The 21344-nt window shown below is 47.3% G+C and overlaps 1 protein-coding gene across 3 annotated transcripts in view; it reads right to left on the bottom strand.

Annotated features, from left to right (window-relative positions):
- Window positions 1-21344, bottom strand: part of ZNF710 (zinc finger protein 710) — a 239113-nt gene that overhangs the window by 155137 nt on the left and 62632 nt on the right. The window lies entirely within an intron of this gene.

Below are 21344 nucleotides of genomic sequence, written 5' to 3'. Positions count from 1 at the left end.
TTGGTCATGTAAAATCCCATAGCAACCAGTAAAAGGGTTCCCCGGCTTCCCCGCAGTGCTGTGAGGGTGCCCCCAAGGTAGATAAACCCCTTTTCCAACCGTATCCAGGGCGTTGCTAGGATAAAGTGGCCATGTAAAATCCCATAGCAACCAGTAAAAGGGATCCCCACCCACCCCGCAGTGCTGTGAGGGTGCCCCCAAGGTAGATTAACCCCTTTTCCAAGCGTATACAAGGCGTTGCTAGGATAAATTGGTCATGTAAAATCCCATAGCAACCAGTAAAAGGGTTCCCCGGCTTCCCCGCAGTGCTGTGAGGGTGCCCCCCAAGGTAGATAAACCCCTTTTCCAACCGTATCCAGGGCGTTGCTAGGATAAAGTGGCCATGTAAAATCCCATAGCAACCAGTAAAAGGCTATAGTCTGGCCTGAGGGTATAGTGTGGCCTGTTATAGTTTGGCCTAGGCTGTTTTACATCCTTAGGTATAGTTTGGCCTAGGCCAAAATATACCCAGGGTTAAATGTAGCCTAGGCCACTTTAACCCTGGGGGGTATAATGTGGCCTGGAGGGGTATAGTTTGGCCTAGGCTATTTTACACCCCGGGGTATAGTTTGGCCTAGGCCATTTTATGCCTGGGTATAGTTTGGCCTAGGCCAGTTTATACCCCGGGGTATACTCTGGCCTAGGCCAAATTATACCCGGGGTTAATCTGGGACGGGGTTACTTTGGCCTGTTACACCGGTCATTAACGTGCAAACCACCCTTGGGGGTGAAGGGGTTAAGTAATGTGTTCTGCAAGCAGAGCTCAAGATAACTGTGTTATTTCCTGCAGAAACGAGTCCTGGCTGGAAGAAATGATGGCGGTCTGTGCTGGATGAAAGATGGAGGACTTCACCTAGAGACGTCACTGGTGAGTCAGTGTTACCTATACACTGACACTATACACTGTATACTATATACAGAGGTCCTGTGTACAATGTCACCAGTGATCACTGTATTACCTATACATTATATACAGAGCTCCTGTGTATAATGTCACCAGTGATCTCTGTTTTACCTCTATACAGACACTGCATACTAAGTACAGATCTCCTGTGAATACTGGCACTTATGGTGATAGTATTGTGTTTGTTTGTTTTTTTATTACTGATCAGTATTGTAGTATTCAGTCACTATGTGGTGGTAATATGTGGTCTGGAAATGGTGTTGTGGTATTTGTCCCTTGAATGTGCTATTTGGTCACCAAGTGGTGGTAATATGTGGTCTTGACATGGTGCGGTGGTATTTGTTCCTTGTATGTGATATTATTCGATCACTGTGGTTGTAATTTGTGGTCTGGTCATGGCGCGGTGGTATTTGTTCCTTGTGTGTGATATCATTGGTCAAAATATACCTAAATTGGGGCAGCACGGTGGCGCAGTGGTTAGCACAGCAGCCTTGCAGCGCTGGAGTCCTGGGTTCTAATCCCACCTTGGACAACATCTGCAAAGAGTTTGTATGTTCTCTCCGTGTTTGCGTGGGTTTCCTCCGGGCACTCCGGTTTCCTCCCACATTCCAAAGACATACTGATAGGGAATTTAGATTGTGAGCCCCATCGGGGACAGCGATGATAATGTGTACAAACTGTAAAGCGCTGCGTAATATGTTAGCGCTATATAAAAATAAAGATTATTATAAAAAAAAAAAATAAAGATTAAATTGCATTGCAGATTTTAACAAATATTTAATAGGTTACAGTAGAGTAGGGCCCGGCCATTTTTCTGGAATAATCTGGTTCGGGTGTCACATGACCCCCGTCACATGACCCCGTCACACGACCCCCATCACATGACCCCCGTCACATGACCCGGGGTGGCCCACAGTGTCTGAAGAGCCCGGGGCCCTGGCTACCCTTAATCCACCCCTGTGTGCACACATTGTGGATTTACTGTGGATCCGCAGCATTTTTTCCATGCAGAAACGCATGTGATTTACAGTACAATGTAAATCAATGGGAAAATAAAAATGCTGTGCTAATGGTGCGGAAAATCCCACACGGAATCCGCAGCGGATTAAAAAAAGACAATTCTTTGTGCGTTTCTGCACTTATTCCATTATAGAAAATTGCAGGGGTAAAAATGCATGAAATCCACACACAATCCGCTTTAAAACGCGCAGATTTGATTTTGACCTGCGTTTTCTGCTAAGATGCAGAATCCGCACAGAAAATTCCACAGGCAAATCCGCAACATGTGCACATAACCTTTATAACACTATAAAAAGGATAAAAGTGTTTTTTACTTGTAACAGGTTCCCTTTAAAGATGTGCAAAGATAATGATAGATAGAGAGATGGATGATATTATTATTTATTTATACAGCACCATTGATTCCATGGTGCTGTACATGAGAAGGGGTTGCATACAAATTACAGATGTCACTTACAGTAAGCAAACTAACAAAGACAGACTGGTACAGAGGGAAGATGACCCTGCCCTTGCGAGCTTACATTCTACAGGATAGTGGGGAAGGAGACAGTAGGTTGGGGGGGGGGGGGGGGTTGCAGAAGCTCTGATGTTGGTGAGGCAGTAGCTCAAGTAGCGGTGAGAAGGCAGCGGGGTCATTGCAGGCTGTAAATTTTCCTGAAGAGGTGGGTTTTCAGGTTCTGTCTGAAGGATCCGAATGTGGTTGATAGTCGGATGTGTTGGGGCAAAGAATTCCAGAGGATGGCGGATATTCAGGAGAAGTCTTAGAGGTGGTTGGGTGAGGAACGACTAAAGGTACCGTTACACTAAACGACTTACCAACGATCACGACCAGCGATGCGATTGTTGGTAAGTCGTTGTGTGGTCGCTGGGGAGCTGTCACACAGACAGCTCTCTCCAGCGACCAACGATCAGGGGAACGACATCGGCATCGTTGAAACTGTCTTCAACGATGCCGAAGTCCCTCTGCAGCACCCGGGTAACCAGGGTAAACATCGGGTTACTAAGTGCAGGGCCGCGCTTAGTAACCCGATATTTACCCTGGTTACCATTGTAAAAGTAAAAAAAAAACACTACATACTCACCTTCTGATGTCTGTCATGTCCCCCGGTGTCCACAGGGTTACGCGCTGCTGCTCAGAGCTTCCTGCACTGACTGAATGTGTCAGCGCCGGCAGCAGCGGTGACATCACCGCTGTGCTCTGCTTTACGGCCCGGCCGGCGCTGACACATTCAGTGCAGGGAAGCCGCCGGTGGGGGACGTGACAGACATCAGAAGGTGAGTATGTAGTGTTTTTTTTTTACTTTTACAATGGTAACCAGGGTAAATATCGGGTTACTAAGCGCGGCCCTGCGCTTAGTAACCCGATATTTACCCTGGTTACAAGTGAACACATCGCTGGATCGGTGTCATACACACCGATCCAGCGATGACAGCGGGTGATCAGCGACGAAATAAAGTTCTGGACTTCTAGCTCCGACCAGCGATATCACAGCGGGATCCATATCGCTGCTGCGTGTCAAACACAACGAGATCGCTATCCAGGACGCTGCAACGTCACGGATCGTCGTCGTTCTCGCTGCAAAGTCGCTTAGTGTGAAGGTACCTTAAGTGTGGAGGAGAGAAGAGGGTCTTTGGAGGACCGGAGATTACTTGAGGGAAGATATAGGGAGATTAGTTCAGAGATATATGGAGGAGACAGGTTATAGATGGCCTTGTAGGTCAATATCAGTAATTTGAACTGGATACGCTGAGGGAATGGGAGCCAATGAAGAGATTTGCAGAGGGGAGAAGTGGAGGAGTAGCGAGGAGAGGGATTAATTAGTCAGGCAGCAGAGTTAAGGATGGACTGAAGAGGTGCAAGGGTGTTAGCAGGGAGGCCACAGAAAAGGATGTTGCAGGAGTCGAGGTGGGAGATGATGAGAGCATGCACAAGTATTTTAGTAGATTGAGGGTTGAGGAAAGGATGGATTCTGGAAATATTTTTGAGCTGGAGGCGACAGGAGGTGGAAAGAGCTTGGATGTGCGGTTTGAAGGACATGGCAGAGTCAAGGGTTATTCTGGGGCAATAGACTTCTGGTACAGGTGAAAGTGTGATGTTGTTAATTGTGATAGATAGGTCAGGTAAGGAAGATCTGTGAGATGGAGGAAAGATGAGGAGTTCAGATTTGTCTACATTGAGTTTGAGGAAGCGAGAGGAGAAGGAGGACATGGCTGATAGACACTCCGGGATTCTGGACAGCAGAGAGGTAACGTCTGGGCCAGAGAGGTAGATCGGAGTGTCATCAGCACAAAGGTGGTACTGGAATCCATGTGACTTTATGAGTTGCCCCAGGCCAAGTGTATAGATTGAGAAGAGTAGGGGTCCTAGAACAGAGCCTTGGGGGACTCCAACAGAGAGAGGGTGGGATGAGGAGGTAGTGTGTGAGTGGGGAATGCTGAATGTGTGGTTGGAAAGGCATGAGGAAATCAGGATAGGGCGAGGTCTTTGATGTCAAACGAGGAGAAGATCTGTAGTAGGAGGCTGTGATCAACTGTCGAAAGCAGAGGACAGGTCTAGAAGGAGTAGTATAGAGTATTGTCCGTTAGCTTTGGCTGTAAGTAGGTTGTTAGTAGTTTTGGTCAGGGATGACTCAGTTGAGTGATGGGGGTGGAAACCAGATTGTAGATTGTCAAAGAACAAGTTAGATGAGAGGTGGGAGGAAAGTTCAGCATGGGAGCTGAATGGGAGCAGCGATACTGGGCGATAGCTGGACATAGCGGTTCAGTCGAGGGTTGGCTTTTTAAGGATAGGCGTGTGTTGTGAATTTGGATTCTGGGCTCCCCCGGTGGCTACTGGTGGAATTGAACTGGTGTCTTCATCTTCTCTGTTCACCTGTTCCCATCAAGATGTGGGAGTCGCTATATAACCTTGCTGCTCTGTTAGTTGCTTGCCGGTCAACAATGTTATCAGAAGCCTCTCTGTGCTTGTTCCTGCTCCTAGACAACTACTAGATAAGTTGGACTCTTGTCCATGTTTGTTTTTGCATTTTTGTTCCAGTTCACAGCTGTAGTTTCGTTACTGTGTCTGGAAAGCTCTTGTGAACAGGAATTGCCACTCTGGTGTTATGAGTTAATGCCAGAGTTTTAAAGTAATTTCTGGATGGTGTTTTGATAGGGTTTTCAGCTGACCATGAAAGTGTCCTTTCTGTCTTCTGCTATGTAGTAAGTGGACCTCAAATTTGCTAAACCTATTTTCATACTACGTTTGTTATTTCATCTTAATTCACCGCCAATACATGTGGGGGGCCTCTGTCTCCTTTCGGGGTATTTCTCTAGAGGTGAGCTAGGACTAATATTTTCCTCTGCTAGCATTATTTAGTCCTCCGGCTAGTGCTGGGCATCTAGAATCAACGTAGGCATGCTACCCGGCCACTGCTAGTTGTGCGTTAGGTTTAGTTCATGGTCAGCTCAGTTCCCATCTTCCAAGAGCTAGTTCCTTTATATGCTGATGCTATGATCTCTTGCCATTGAGATCATGACAGTTTGACCGGCCCACTAAAGGGTTAAAATCCTTGGCTGAGAAAGGAGAGAAATAAGTAGTCTGCTGAAATTTTTTTTTTTTTTTTTTTCTCTCCTTCTAATCTTTGAATGGTTCTGTGTCCACCTGTTTGTAATGGATCTTCAGAGTGTAACTGCAGGTTTGAATAATCTCGCCACGAAGGTACAAAATTTGCAAGATTTTGTTTGTCATGCACCTGTATCTGAGCCGAGAATTCCTTTGCCGGAATTTTTCTCGGGGAATAGATCTGGGTTTCAGAATTTTCGAAATAATTGCAAATTATTTTTGTCCCTGAAATCTCGCTCTGCCGGAGACCCTGCACAGCAGGTCAGGATTGTGATTTCCTTGCTCCGGGGCGACCCTCAAGACTGGGCTTTTTCATTGACACCAGGGGATCCTGCGTTGCTCAATGTGGATGCGTTTTTTCTGGCCTTGGGGTTGCTTTATGACGAACCTCATTTGGAGCTTCAGGCAGAAAAAACTTTGATGTCCCTATCTCAGGGGCAAGATGAAGCGGAAATTTACTGCCAAAGATTCCGTAAATGGTCTGTGCTTACTCAGTGGAATGAGTGCGCCCTGGCGGCGACTTTCAGAGAGGGTCTCTCTGATGCCATTAAGGATGTTATGGTGGGGTTCCCTGTGCCTGCGGGTCTGAATGAGTCCATGACAATGGCTATTCAGATCGATAGGCGTTTGCGGGAGCGCAAACCAGTGCACCATCTGGCGGTGTCCACTGAGAAATCGCCAGAGAGTATGCAGTGTGATAGAATTCTGTCCCGAAGCGAGCGGCAGAATTTTAGACAGAAAAATGGGTTGTGTTTCTATTGTGGTGATTCTACTCATGTTATATCAGCATGCTCTAAGCGCACTAAAAAGCTTGGTAAATCTGTTTCCATTTGCACCTTACCGTCTAAGTTTATTCTATCTGTGACCCTGATTTGCTCTTTGTGTCAAAAAAAGACGGCTCTTTGAGACCATGTATTGATTATCGGCTTTTGAATAAAATCACTGTTAAATATCAATACCCATTGCCGTTGCTGACTGATTTGTTTGCTCGCATAAAGGGGGCCAAGTGGTTCTCTAAGATTGACCTTCGTGGGGCGTATAATTTGGTGCGAATCAGGCAGGGGGGTGAGTGGAAAACCGCATTTAATACGCCCGAGGGCCATTTTGAGTATTTAGTGATGCCTTTTGGTCTTTCAAATGCTCCGTCAGTTTTCCAGTCCTTTATGCATGATATTTTTCGCGATTATTTGGATAAATTTATGATTGTGTATCTGGATGATATTCTGATTTTTTCGGATGACTGGGACTCTCATGTCCAGCAAGTCAAGAGGGTTTTTCAGGTTTTGCGGTCTAATTCTTTGTGTGTGAAGGGTTCTAAGTGTGTTTTTGGGGTACAGAGGATTTCCTTTTTGGGATATATTTTTTCCCCCTCTTCCATTGAAATGGATCCTGTCAAGGTACAAGCTATTTGTGATTGGACGCAGCCCTCTTCTCTTAAGAGTCTTCAGAAATTTTTGGGCTTTGCTAACTTTTATCGTCGATTTATTGCTGGTTTTTCGGATATTGCTAAGCCATTGACCGATTTGACTAAGAAGGGTGCTGATGTTGCCGATTGGTCCCCTGATGCTGTGGAGGCCTTTCGGGAGCTCAAGCGCCGTTTTTCCTCTGCCCCTGTGTTGCGTCAGCCTGATGTTGCTCTACCTTTTCAGGTTGAGGTCGACGCTTCTGAGATCGGAGCTGGGGCAGTGTTGTCGCAGAAAAGTTCTAACTGCTCCGTGATGAGGCCTTGTGCCTTCTTTTCCCGTAAATTTTCGCCCGCTGAGCGGAATTATGATGTTGGGAATCGGGAGCGTTTGGCCATGAAGTGGGCTTTTGAGGAGTGGCGCCATTGGCTTGAGGGGGCCAGACATCAGGTGGTGGTATTGACTGACCACAAAAATTTGATTTATCTTGAGACCGCCAGGCGCCTGAATCCTAGACAGGCGCGCTGGTCATTATTTTTCTCTCGGTTTAATTTTGTGGTGTCATACCTACCGGGTTCTAAGAATGTTAAGGCGGATGCCCTTTCTAGGAGTTTTGAGCCTGACTCGCCTGGTAACTCTGAGCCCACAGGTATCCTTGGGGATGGAGTGGTATTGTCAGCCGTTTCTCCAGACCTGCGGCGGGCCTTGCAGGAGTTTCAGGCGGATAGACCTGATCGTTGCCCACCTGATAAACTATTTGTTCCTGATGATTGGACCAGTAGAGTCATCTCTGAGGTTCATTCTTCTGCGTTGGCAGGTCATCCTGGCATTTTTGGTACCAGGGATTTGGTGGCAAGGTCCTTCTGGTGGCCTTCCCTGTCACGAGATGTGCGAGGCTTTGTGCAGTCTTGTGACGTTTGTGCTCGGGCCAAGCCTTGTTGTTCTCGGGCTAGTGGATTGTTATTGCCCTTGCCTATTCCTAAGAGGCCTTGGACGCACATCTCGATGGATTTTATTTCAGATCTGCCTGTTTCTCAGAAGATGTCTGTCATCTGGGTGGTGTGTGACCGTTTCTCTAAGATGGTCCATTTGGTTCCTCTGCCCAAGTTGCCTTCTTCTTCCGAGTTGGTTCCTCTGTTTTTTCAAAATGTTGTTCGTTTGCATGGTATTCCTGAGAATATCGTTTCTGACAGAGGGACCCAATTCGTGTCTAGATTTTGGCGGGCATTCTGTGCTAGGATGGGCATAGATTTATCTTTTTCGTCCGCTTTCCATCCTCAGACGAATGGCCAGACCGAGCGGATTAATCAGACCCTGGAGACATATCTGAGGTGTTTTGTGTCTGCTGACCAGGATGATTGGGTTGCTTTTTTGCCATTGGCGGAGTTCGCTCTCAATAATCGGGCCAGCTCTGCCACTTTGGTGTCCCCGTTTTTCTGTAATTCGGGGTTTCATCCTCGATTTTCCTCTGGTCAGGTGGAATCTTCGGATTGTCCTGGAGTGGATGCTGTGGTGGAGAGATTGCATCAGATCTGGGGGCAGGTGGTGGACAATTTGAGGTTGTCCCAGGAGAAGACTCAGCTTTTTGCCAACCGCCACCGTCGTGTTGGTCCTCGGCTTTGTGTTGGGGATTTGGTGTGGTTGTCTTCTCGTTTTGTCCCTATGAGGGTCTCTTCTCCTAAGTTTAAGCCTCGGTTCATCGGCCCGTATAAGATATTGGAGATTCTTAACCCTGTTTCCTTCCGTTTGGACCTCCCTGCATCCTTTTCTATTCATAACGTTTTTCATCGGTCATTATTGCGCAGGTATGAGGTACCGGTTGTGCCTTCTGTTGAGCCTCCTGCTCCGGTGTTGGTTGAGGGTGAGTTGGAGTACGTTGTGGAGAAAATCTTAGACTCTCGTGTTTCCAGACGGAGACTCCAGTATCTGGTCAAGTGGAAGGGATACGGCCAGGAGGATAATTCTTGGGTGAATGCATCTGATGTTCATGCCTCTGATCTGGTTCGTGCCTTTCATAGGGCCCATCCTGATCGCCCTGGTGGTTCTGGTGAGGGTTCGGTGCCCCCTCCTTGAGGGGGGGGTACTGTTGTGAATTTGGATTCTGGGCTCCCCCGGTGGCTACTGGTGGAATTGAACTGGTGTCTTCATCTTCTCTGTTCACCTGTTCCCATCAAGATGTGGGAGTCGCTATATAACCTTGCTGCTCTGTTAGTTGCTTGCCGGTCAACAATGTTATCAGAAGCCTCTCTGTGCTTGTTCCTGCTCCTAGACAACTACTAGATAAGTTGGACTCTTGTCCATGTTTGTTTTTGCATTTTTGTTCCAGTTCACAGCTGTAGTTTCGTTACTGTGTCTGGAAAGCTCTTGTGAACAGGAATTGCCACTCTGGTGTTATGAGTTAATGCCAGAGTTTTAAAGTAATTTCTGGATGGTGTTTTGATAGGGTTTTCAGCTGACCATGAAAGTGTCCTTTCTGTCTTCTGCTATGTAGTAAGTGGACCTCAAATTTGCTAAACCTATTTTCATACTACGTTTGTTATTTCATCTTAATTCACCGCCAATACATGTGGGGGGCCTCTGTCTCCTTTCGGGGTATTTCTCTAGAGGTGAGCTAGGACTAATATTTTCCTCTGCTAGCATTATTTAGTCCTCCGGCTGGTGCTGGGCATCTAGAATCAACGTAGGCATGCTACCCGGCCACTGCTAGTTGTGCGTTAGGTTTAGTTGATGGTCAGCTCAGTTCCCATCTTCCAAGAGCTAGTTCCTTTATATGCTGATGCTATGATCTCTTGCCATTGAGATCATGACAGGCGTGATTGTGGCATGTTTGAAAGCAGAAGGGAAGGTACCAGAAGTTAGTGATAGGTTGAAGAGGTGGGTTAGGGATGGGATAAGAGTGGTGGTGAGATTGGGGAGGAGGTGGGATGGGGTCGAGTGCACAGGTGGTGAGATGTGATTTGGAGGGGAGACAATTAAGCTCCCCTTCAATGTTGGAGAGGGAGGTTATGGGGTTTGGGCTTTGGTCTGGTATACAAAGGGGTTGTGGTGGTTGAACAATGAAGACTTGCCTTGTTTGGTTGATCTTATTTTTGAAGTGTGTGGCAAAGTCCTCAACAGAGATGAGGGAGGTTGGAGGGGCAGTGGTGGGCGGAGGAGGAAGTTAAAAGTTTTGAATAACTATTTGGGGTTGTAGGCTAAGGAAGATACAAGGGTTGTGAAGTAGGCCTGTTTAGCAGAGGTGAGAGCATATTTGAAAGCGAGTGTTGCCTATTTGAATGCAGTGAAATCGTCTTGCAAATTTGTTTTCTTCCAACGCCGCTCTGCAACCCTGAACACTTGCCGGAGCTTTTTAGTGAGGTTATCCAGCAGATATATAACTTCGCTGCCACACAAGACATTATAAAATTGCACCCTGTAGTGTCTGGCATGTGGAACTTATTGTACAGCCACTTCTGAGTCACATTGCACTGTGCGTGACTGGAAACTGTAGACTAGATAGATAAATTCTTTATTTTATCTATTTCTCATCTAATAATTAACACCATAATCTTCCAAAAAATAAAGGTGATAAATAGCCCATAATGATGGCTTGATGTTTGGTAATTACCTGGAGGCTTGGCACTCTGATAAAACTTATCTGGCTGGTGCTGCTTCAAACTTTTTTTTCTTTTTTTAGATAGATAGGGGTAGATAGATAGAGATGGGATAGATCGATTGATAACATATATACTCGTATATAAGCCGAGATTTTCAGCAAATTTTTTTGTGCTGAAAACGCCCCTCTCGGCTTATACACGAATCATGGTCCAGAAAGCCAAGGAAACAGGGGCAGGAGCTGGTGACTGTGACATCATACTCACCCTGCTCACGCAGTTGCTGAATGTCCCTGCATCTCCATTGTCCAGTTGCGGCAGCTATTTTTGTGCTGAGCAGTCACGTGGTACCACTCATTAAGGTAACGAATATGCACGCGTCTCCACTCCCATAGGCGTGGCATGCATATTCATCACCATAATGAATGGTACCACGTGATCGCTCAACACAGGAGAGGAGAGCTGCCGGCATCGGGACAACAGAGATGCAGGGACGTGCAGCGACTGGGTGAGTATGACGGGGAGGACAGGGGAAGTCCAGCCATGCATACAAGAATGGGGAAGAATGAGGGAAGCCCAGTCATGCATACAAGGATGGGGGAGGACGGGGTAAGCCCAGCCATGCATACAAGGACGGGGGAGCCCAGCCATGCATACATGATGCGGAGGATGGGGTAAGCCCGGCCATGCATACAAGGACGGGGGAGGATGGGGAGAGCCCAGCCATGCATACAAGGATAGGACAGGGGGAGCCACACAGAGCGGGACAGGGATGAGGGGACAATGCATACCCGGCTTATACTTGAGTGTTATGATGACCTGGTGGTTAGGAGCACTAGGAATGACCTGATGAGCAAACTAGTAATACAGGACAAGCTCTGGGAAGTGGGAGCTCTGCTGACCGCAACCCCTAATCCTATCACAACAACTAGAAATAGCCGTGGAGCGTACCTGACTCTGCCTAGACGCCTCTTCACAGCCTAAGAGCTAACTACCCCTAAAGATAGAAAATAAAGCCTAACTTGCCTCAGAGAAATTTCCCAAAGAAATAAGCAGCCCCCCACAAATATTGACTGTGAGTTAAGATGGAAGTCACAAACACAGGAATGAAATAGGTTTCAGCAAAGGAGGCCAGACTTAACTAAACAACTAGACTGAGGATAGAAAAGGTATCTTTGCGGTCAGCATAAAAAACTACCAAAAAACCACACAGAGTGTGCAAAAGAGACCCCTGCACCGACTCACGGCGTGGAGGTGCCACTCTGCATCCCAGAGCTTCCAGCTAGCAGGGCAAAATCATGATAGCAAGCTGGAACAGAAAAACAGTGGTAAACAAATAAGCTAGCAGGGACTTAGCTTTTGCTGGAGTAGACAGGTCATCTGAAAGATCCAAGAAAGAACTGAACCAGTACTAGAACATTGCCAGCTGGCATCAAGTAACGATCTAAGTGGAGTTAAATAGAGCAGCAGCCTAGAACTAAACGAGGTCAGCTGAGGAAAGAACCTCAGAGCCAGCAGCTCCACTCACAGCCACCAGAGGGAGTCCATGGACAGAACTCACCGAAGTACCATTCATAACCACCGGAGGGAGTTCGAGAACAGAATTCACAACACTTGAGTCAATAAGCTTACCCAGTTTTCCGAGGCAAAATTAGATGCCTCGGCTTATACTCGGGTCGGCTTATACTCGAGTATATAAGGTAGATAGATAGACATGGGATAGATATATAGATACACACAACACATTATACTTACCTATGTAGAAGCTTTTTCCTTCCTTGGGTTTCAGAAGAGCTCTTGGTGTTTGGCATCTTCTTATTTCTGTCTTCCAGTCACATCTCTGGACTAACCAGTCCAATCAGATGTTAGTAATCAGCTGAGTCATTCCCCTGCTGCCTAGCACTGTGTGCTGCAGGGGAGGCTGGAGCTTGGGGCAGGAGAAGGGTCTGGTAGAGACTGGGCATAGCTTCAGTTGTGACATTATGTCCAGTCTTTGCCAGGCTTGAAAACTTTAGTCAGGGTGTGAGCAGCTCCTCCAGAATCAGGGGAGAGCTGATCACATGACTCAGTGTGATATCTAGGCAACCATGCAGAATGCTGATAGGGAGTGTATTACATACTGTCAGCATTCTGAAGTGTATGTACACACACAAATTATAAAGAAAGCCCGGACAACTCCTTTAAGTATGTAGCGCCCCAGGGTCCTGGTCGTCACAGTAGCATTGCTTTCCTCACGGGGAGAGTGATGTTACATTTGGAAGCAATGTAGGATATCTTTTATCAGGTAATCACAATACACACAACATGTTCACACTCCAGGCCACAAGGGGGAGCTTGTGATCCTATTTCTAGGTGACTCCCCTATAAATATTGTGGTTTAGAGGGAAAGAGGTCAGATTGTCAGAGACAGAAGGGAGCAGACCGACAGAGTGTCAGAAGGTCTGAAGGGGCTGTGTAGTCTGAAGTACCACAGCCCCTGGAAAGCGACATCGAGAAAGCCGAACATTGTTCAGTGAGCGTGCAGGAGAGCAAAGCACAGGAGAGTGACACCAGGGGTAGGACAGCAGTGAGCAGACTGTCTCCCTGGCAAAGCGCAGATAACCAGTAGCCGTACCACCGAGGTTGTAAGGGACTCTAAGACTTACATCAGAAACCGGCAAAACAGCTGAACTGCAAGTTACCTGTCCGCCACACACACCTGAGACACAGTAACACAGAGCCCGGGGCATGCTAGAGTCCCTGTAAAAAGGCTCGAGTAACCTGTCATGCAGGTATTGTCCTATCCTATATGGGGGACAGAGAAAACTGTGAGGACCTTATCTGAAGCCATAGGCAGTAAGGGACTACAACATCACCGCGCTAGAGGAAGGCTTTTAACTCCACCTGGTAAAGGGGACTCTGGATTAGCTTCCAAGCCGGCTAGACACTGCCTGCCATGTGATCTGGTACCCTGGACTGTGGCTGCCTGAAGTCTTCAGTAAACCAGGTAAAGAGACTGCAAACCTGTGTCCTCATTCTTTACTGCGCCATTCACCATCTTCCATCTACACACGGGGAGCCCTGGGGATATAGTTCACCTGTGGGAAGTTATACCATCTAGCTGCCATAACATCACCCCAGAGGATCCCTTAAAGCAGCGTCGGTCCCCACTTCCCGAATACCACAGTTGGCGTCACGAACATAAACTTTATTCAATTTCCCCTTTTACATGGGCGCCCAGGGCCACATACCGGGTCGCCACCGTGACATCCCCCTGTGAACACTGGACCCGGTACCAGGTACCCCACGGCGACTCAAGTGCTTTTAAAGATATTTTCATCACTGTCTCAATAGGGGTCAAAGTCTAAATTCCTTATCAGTATGACTTTGGAGCGTGAGAAGAAACTTGAGTACCCGAACCCCTGCTCTAGTTAGAAGTACTTCACCATCTTATTAAACAGTGCAGGTTTTTTCCTTGCTGGCAGTGCAATGGTTAATCTGTTCGGTTGAATCTCCTGGAAGTTTCCTACCTGGATTGTCTCAGTTGTTCAGTGTTTGCCGCTCCTCTCTGCTATATATGCTTGCCTCTGGCACTTAGGAATTGGCATTGTTAGTTCTTACTGCTTGGTTAGGAGTTGGAGGTTCGTGGTTGGAGTCGGCATTTGGAGATTTGTTCAGAAGATTGTTGCTTGAAGTTTTGTGTGCACAGTCTCATCCTCTCTTATTTGTCTTCTCCTTCTTTTAACTCCCTTGTGTTCCACGTTGTTGGCTGGTGAGTGTATTTTGAATGATTCAGGAAAGATAAAAATCTTTATACCGTGTTAGCCAGTAGATAGAAAAATATTTAGAATTGAGAGTCCTCAGTGGTTGATACCTTTTAATAGCTAACTGAAAAGATGGTAACAAATTACAAACAGCCACCAGAATACTAAGGAGCCCCGGATGCAGGGAGGTTAGCAATCTGGGTGTATATATTTCCTCTGTGAGTAGGTCACAATTTTTTTTACCAGCTGAGATCCATTTTGGCAAAAGTAAGGTGGTTATTTCAGCCTTTCTGGACAGTGGGGCGAGGTTTAATCTGATTGACGTCAGGTTCGACCAGGACCAGTGTCTCAAGCAACATAAACTGTCTAGACCAATACCCATAATCACCATTGAGTCTGCACCCTTGAGCCAGGGGTATTTTACTCAGGTCTGTTGAGTGATACATCTGCAGGCCATGCACTTGGAATTAATCAATTGTTATGTGCTAGAGGGCTTGCCCTCTCCTGTGGTACTTGGACTACCTTGGCTTATGCTGCACAATCCTGTAGTGGACTGGAAGACTCGAAAGGTGGTAGCGTGAAGTGAGTACTGTCAAGGATACTGCTTGTGCACCTGGTTAGCCACGGTGGATGTTGTGAATTTACCTTTTGGCTCCCTCTAGTGGTTACTAGTGATTTGACTCTGGGTATGTCATTCATCCCTTGTATGCTCACCTGGGTCGTTAAGGTCAGGGGTGTTGCTATATAAGCTCCCTGGACCTTCAGTTCAATGCCTGGCAACGTTGTAATCAGAGCTAATCTGTTGTGCTCTTGTCTACTGATCCTGGTTCCTGCTAAATTAAGCTAAGTCTGCGTTCTTGCTTTTTGCTATTTGTTTTTGTTTGCATTTTTGTCCAGCTTGTACATAATCTGTATCCTAACCTTGCTGGAAGCTCTAGGGAGGCTGGAGTTCTCCCCCCGGGCCGTTAGACGGTTCGGGGGTTCTTGTATCTCCAGTGTGGAATTTTGTTAGGGTTTTTGTTGACCATATAAGTTATCTTACTACATTCTACTATTAGTAAGTGGGCCTCTCTTTGCTAAACCTAGTTCATCTCTGTGTTTGTCATTTCCTCTTACCTCACCGTTATTATTTGTGGGGGGCTTGTATCCGACTTTTGGGGTCTATTCTCTGGAGGCAAGAGAGGTCTTTGTTTTCCTCTTCTAGGGGTAGTTAGTCCTCCGGCTGGCGCGAGACATCTAGCGACCAACGTAGGCATGTTCCCCGGCTACTTCTAGTGTTGGCGTTAGGAGTAGTTATATGGTCAACCCAGTTACCACTGCCCTATGAGCTGGATTTTTGTACGTCGCAGACTTACTTGTTCCTCTGAGACCCTCGCCATTGGGGTCATAACAGTTTGCCAGGCCAGTATTAAATGTTAAATGCATTGCAGAAGCGGGATTATAAGAAAGAAAGTTCTGAGTTTTTTTTTCTCTCTCTCATTTTTTTTTCTTTTCCCCTTTACCTCTGAGTGGCTTGTGTTTGCTGCAGACATGAATGTCCAGACCTTGATTACAAGTGTGGATCAGCTTGCTGCTCGTGTGCAGGGCATACAAGAGTATGTTATCAGAAATCCTGTGTCAGAACCTAAGATACCGATTCCTGAACCGTTTTCCGGAGACCGATTTAAATTTAGAAATTTCAGGAATAATTGTAAATTGTTTTTGTCCCTGAAACCCTGTTCATCTGGAGACTCCGCTCAGCAAGTAAAAATTGTTATTTCTTTTTTACGGGGCGACCCTCAGGATTGGGCTTTCTCGCTGGCGCCAGGAGATCCGGCATTGGCTGACATTGATGCGTTTTTTCTGGCGCTTGGTTTGCTTTATGAGGAACCCAATCTTGAGATTCAGGCAGAAAAAACCTTGCTGGCGATGTCTCATGGCCAGGACGAGGCTGAAGTGTATTGCCAAAAATTTCGGAAATGGTCCGTGCTGACCCGGTGGAACGAGTGTGCATTGGCTGCAAATTTTAGAAATGGCCTTTCTGAATCCATTAAGAATGTGATGGTGGGTTTTCCCATTCCCACAGGTCTGAATGATTCTATGGCCCTGGCTATTCAAATCGACCGGCGGTTGCGGGAGCGCAAGACCGCAAATTCCCTCATGGTGTTGTCTGAACAGGCACCTGATTTAATGCAATGTGATAGAATCCTGACTAGAAATGAGCGGAAAATTCATAGACGCCAGAATGGCTTGTGTTACTACTGTGGTGATTCTACACATGTTATCTCAGCATGCTCTAAACGTCTTACTAAGGTTGTTAGTCCGGTCGCCATTGGTAATTTGCAACCTAAGTTTATTCTATCTGTAACTTTGATTTGCTCACTGTCGTCGTATCCTGTCATGGCGTTTGTGGACTCAGGTGCTGCCCTGAGCCTTATGGATCTGTCATTTGCCAAGCGCTGCGGATTTGTTCTTGAGCCATTGGAAAATCCTATCCCTCTTAGGGGTATTGATTCTACGCCATTGGCAAAAAATAAACCGCAGTTTTGGACACAGGTTACCATGTGCATGACTCCCGAACATCGGGAGGTAATACGTTTTCTTGTTCTGCATAAAATGCATGATTTGGTTGTTTTGGGTTTGCCATGGTTACAGACCCATAATCCAGTCTTGGAGTGGAAGGCTATGTCAGTGTCAAGTTGGGGCTGCCATGGAATTCATGGAGATTCCCTGCCCTTGTCTATTGCTTCTTCTACGCCTTCGGAAGTTCCGGCGTATTTGTCTGATTATCAGGATGTCTTCAGCGAGTCTAAGGGTACTGTCACACAGTACCATTTTGATCGCTACGACGGCACGATCCGTGACGTCGCAGCGATCGTATGATTATCGCTCCAGCGTCGTAGACTGCGGTCACACGTTGCAATCACGGCGCTGGAGCGATGCCGAAGTCCCCGGTAACCAGGGTAAACATCGGGTAACTAAGCGCAGGGCCGCGCTTAGTAACCCGATGTTTACCGTGGTTACCAGCGTAAACGTAAAAAAACAAACAGTACATACTCACATTCCGGTGTCTGTCCCCGGCGTTCTGCTTCTCTCCACTGTGTAAGCGCCATAGCCGGCAAGCACAGCGGTGACGTCAGACGTCACCGCTGTGCTCGCTTTCCGGCTGGCAGACGCTCACACAGTGGAGAGAAGCTGAGACGCTGGAGGACAGACACCGGAATGTAAGTATGTACTGTTTGTTTTTTTACGTTTACGCTGGTAACCACGGTAAACATCGGGTTACTAAGCGCGGCCCTGCGCTTAGTTACCCGATGTTTACCCTGGTTACAAGCGAACACATCGCTGGATCGCTGTCACACACAACGATCCAGCGATGTCAGCGGGTGATCAAGCGACGAAAGAAAGTTCCACACGATCTGCTACGACGTACGATTCTCAGCAGGATCCCTGATCGCTGCTGCGTGTCAGACACTGCGATATCGTAACGATATCGCTAGAACGTCACGAATCGTACCGTCGTAGCGATCAAAATGGTACTGTGTGACAGTACCCTAAGTCCAGTGCACTGCCTCCTCATAGGGAATGTGACTGTGCAATAGATTTGATTCCTGGCAGTAAGTTTCCTAAGGGGAGACTGTTTAATCTGTCGGTACCTGAACATACCGCGATGCGTTCATATATCAAGGAGTCTCTTGAGAAGGGGCATATCCGTCCTTCTTCTTCCCCTCTTGGTGCGGGATTCTTTTTTGTGGCCAAAAAGGACGGATCTTTGAGGCCTTGTATTGACTATCGGCTTTTAAATAAGATCACTGTCAAATTTCAGTATCCTTTGCCGCTGTTGTCAGATTTGTTTGCCCGGATTAAAGGTGCCAAGTGGTTCACCAAGATAGACCTTCGTGGTGCGTACAACCTTGTGCGCATTAGGCAGGGCGATGAATGGAAAACCGCATTCAATACGCCCGAAGGTCATTTTGAGTACTTGGTGATGCCATTTGGGCTCTCTAATGCCCCTTCAGTTTTTCAGTCCTTCATGCATGACATTTTCCGGAAGTATCTGGATAAATTTTTGATTGTTTATCTGGATGATATTCTGGTTTTTTCTGATGATTGGGACTCGCATGTGGAGCAGGTCAGGATGGTTTTTGAGATTTTGCGTGAAAATTCTTTGTTTGTAAAAAGCTCAAAGTGTCTCTTTGGTGTACAGAAGGTTCCCTTTTTGGGGTTCATTTTTTCCCCTTCTGCTGTGGAGATGGATCCAGTCAAGGTCCGAGCTATTCATGATTGGACTCAACCCTCGTCAGTTAAGAGTCTTCAGAAGTTCTTGGGTTTTGCTAACTTCTACCGTCGTTTTATCGCAAATTTCTCTAGCGTTGTTAAACCGCTGACGGATATGACCAAGAAAGGCTCTGATGTAGCTAACTGGGCTCCTGCTGCCGTGGAGGCTTTCCAGGAGTTGAAACGCCGATTTACTTCGGCGCCTGTTTTGTGCCAGCCTGACGTCTCACTTCCCTTTCAGGTTGAGGTGGATGCTTCGGAGATTGGGGCAGGGGCCGTTTTGTCGCAGAGAGGCCCTGGTTGCTCTACTATGAGGCCTTGTGCCTTTTTCTCTAGGAAGTTTTCGCCGGCAGAGCGAAATTATGATGTGGGCAATCGGGAGTTGTTGGCCATGAAGTGGGCATTTGAGGAGTGGCGTCATTGGCTCGAGGGTGCTAAGCATCGTGTGGTGGTCTTGACTGATCACAAAAATCTGATGTATCTCGAGTCTGCTAAACGCCTGAATCCTAGACAGGCCCGCTGGTCATTGTTTTTCTCCCGTTTTGACTTTGTGGTCTCGTATTTACCAGGTTCTAAGAATGTGAAGGCCGATGCTCTGTCTAGGAGCTTTGTGCCTGATGCTCCTGGAGTCGCTGAACCTGTGGGTATTCTTAAGGAAGGAGTTATCGTGTCTGCTATTTCTCCATATCTGCGACGTGTGTTGCAGAGATTTCAGGCTGGTAGGCCTGACTCTTGTCCACCTGACAGATTGTTTGTGCCTGCTAGATGGACCAGCAGAGTCATTTCCGAGGTTCATTCCTCGGTGTTGGCAGGGCACCCGGGAATTTTTGGCACCAGAGATCTGGTGGCCAGGTCCTTTTGGTGGCCTTCCTTGTCAAGGGATGTGCGGTCATTTGTGCAGTCCTGTGGTACTTGTGCCCGAGCTAAGCCTTGTTGCTCTCGTGCCAGCGGGTTGCTCTTGCCCTTGCCTGTCCCGAAGAGACCTTGGACACACATCTCTATGGATTTCATTTCGGATCTTCCGGTGTCTCAGGGCATGTCTGTCATCTGGGTGATATGTGATCGTTTCTCCAAGATGGTCCATCTGGTTCCTTTGCCTAAGCTGCCTTCCTCTTCTGATCTGGTTCCTGTGTTCTTCCAGAACGTGGTTCGTTTGCACGGCATTCCTGAGAATATTGTGTCGGACAGAGGATCCCAGTTTGTTTCCAGGTTCTGGCGATCCTTTTGTGGTAGGATGGGCATTGATTTGTCGTTTTCGTCCGCTTTCCATCCCCAGACTAACGGACAAACGGAGCGAACTAATCAGACTCTGGAGGCTTATTTGAGGTGTTTTGTCTCTTCTGATCAGGATGATTGGGTGACCTTCTTGCCGTTGGCTGAATTTGCCCTTAATAATCGGGCTAGTTCCGCCACCTTGGTTTCGCCATTTTTCTGCAACTCTGGTTTCCATCCTCGTTTTTCCTCGGGACATGTGGAGCCTTCTGACTGTCCTGGGGTGGATTCCGTGGTGGATAGGTTGCAGCGGATCTGGAGTCATGTGGTGGACAACTTGAAGTTGTCACAGGAGAAGGCTCAGCGTTTTGCCAACCACCGCCGCGGTGTGGGTCCCCGACTTCGCGTTGGGGATTTGGTATGGCTGTCTTCTCGATTTGTTCCTATGAAGGTCTCCTCTCCCAAATTTAAGCCTCGCTTCATTGGTCCTTACAAGATATTGGAAATCATTAATCCTGTATCCTTTCGCCTGGATCTTCCGGTGTCGTTTGCCATTCACAACGTATTTCATAGGTCCTTGTTGCGGCGGTACGTTGTGCCTGTGGTTCCTTCTGCTGAGCCTCCTGCTCCGGTGTTGGTTGAGGGCGAGTTGGAGTACGTGGTGGAGAAGATCTTAGATTCTCGTCTCTCCAGGCGGAGGCTTCAGTACCTGGTCAAGTGGAAGGGCTATGGTCAGGAGGATAATTCCTGGGTGGTCGCCTCTGATGTGCATGCGGCCGATTTAGTTCGTGCCTTTCACGCCGCTCATCCTGATCGCCCTGGTGGTCTTGGTGAGGGTTCGGTGACCCCTCACTAAGGGGGGGGTACTGTTGTGAATTTACCTTTTGGCTCCCTCTAGTGGTTACTAGTGATTTGACTCTGGGTATGTCATTCATCCCTTGTATGCTCACCTGGGTCGTTAAGGTCAGGGGTGTTGCTATATAAGCTCCCTGGACCTTCAGTTCAATGCCTGGCAACGTTGTAATCAGAGCTAATCTGTTGTGCTCTTGTCTACTGATCCTGGTTCCTGCTAAATTAAGCTAAGTCTGCTTTCTTGCTTTTTGCTATTTGTTTTTGTTTGCATTTTTGTCCAGCTTGTACATAATCTGTATCCTAACCTTGCTGGAAGCTCTAGGGAGGCTGGAGTTCTCCCCCCGGGCCGTTAGACGGTTCGGGGGTTCTTGTATCTCCAGTGTGGAATTTTGTTAGGGTTTTTGTTGACCATATAAGTTATCTTACTACATTCTACTATTAGTAAGTGGGCCTCTCTTTGCTAAACCTAGTTCATCTCTGTGTTTGTCATTTCCTCTTACCTCACCGTTATTATTTGTGGGGGGCTTGTATCCGACTTTTGGGGTCTATTCTCTGGAGGCAAGAGAGGTCTTTGTTTTCCTCTTCTAGGGGTAGTTAGTCCTCCGGCTGGCGCGAGACATCTAGCGACCAACGTAGGCATGTTCCCCGGCTACTTCTAGTGTTGGCGTTAGGAGTAGTTATATGGTCAACCCAGTTACCACTGCCCTATGAGCTGGA

Source organism: Ranitomeya variabilis, chromosome 5 (genome assembly GCF_051348905.1).
Source record: "Ranitomeya variabilis isolate aRanVar5 chromosome 5, aRanVar5.hap1, whole genome shotgun sequence".
NCBI classification, from domain to species: Eukaryota; Metazoa; Chordata; class Amphibia; order Anura; family Dendrobatidae; genus Ranitomeya; species Ranitomeya variabilis.
This window is presented reverse-complemented; position numbering and strand designations above follow the sequence as displayed.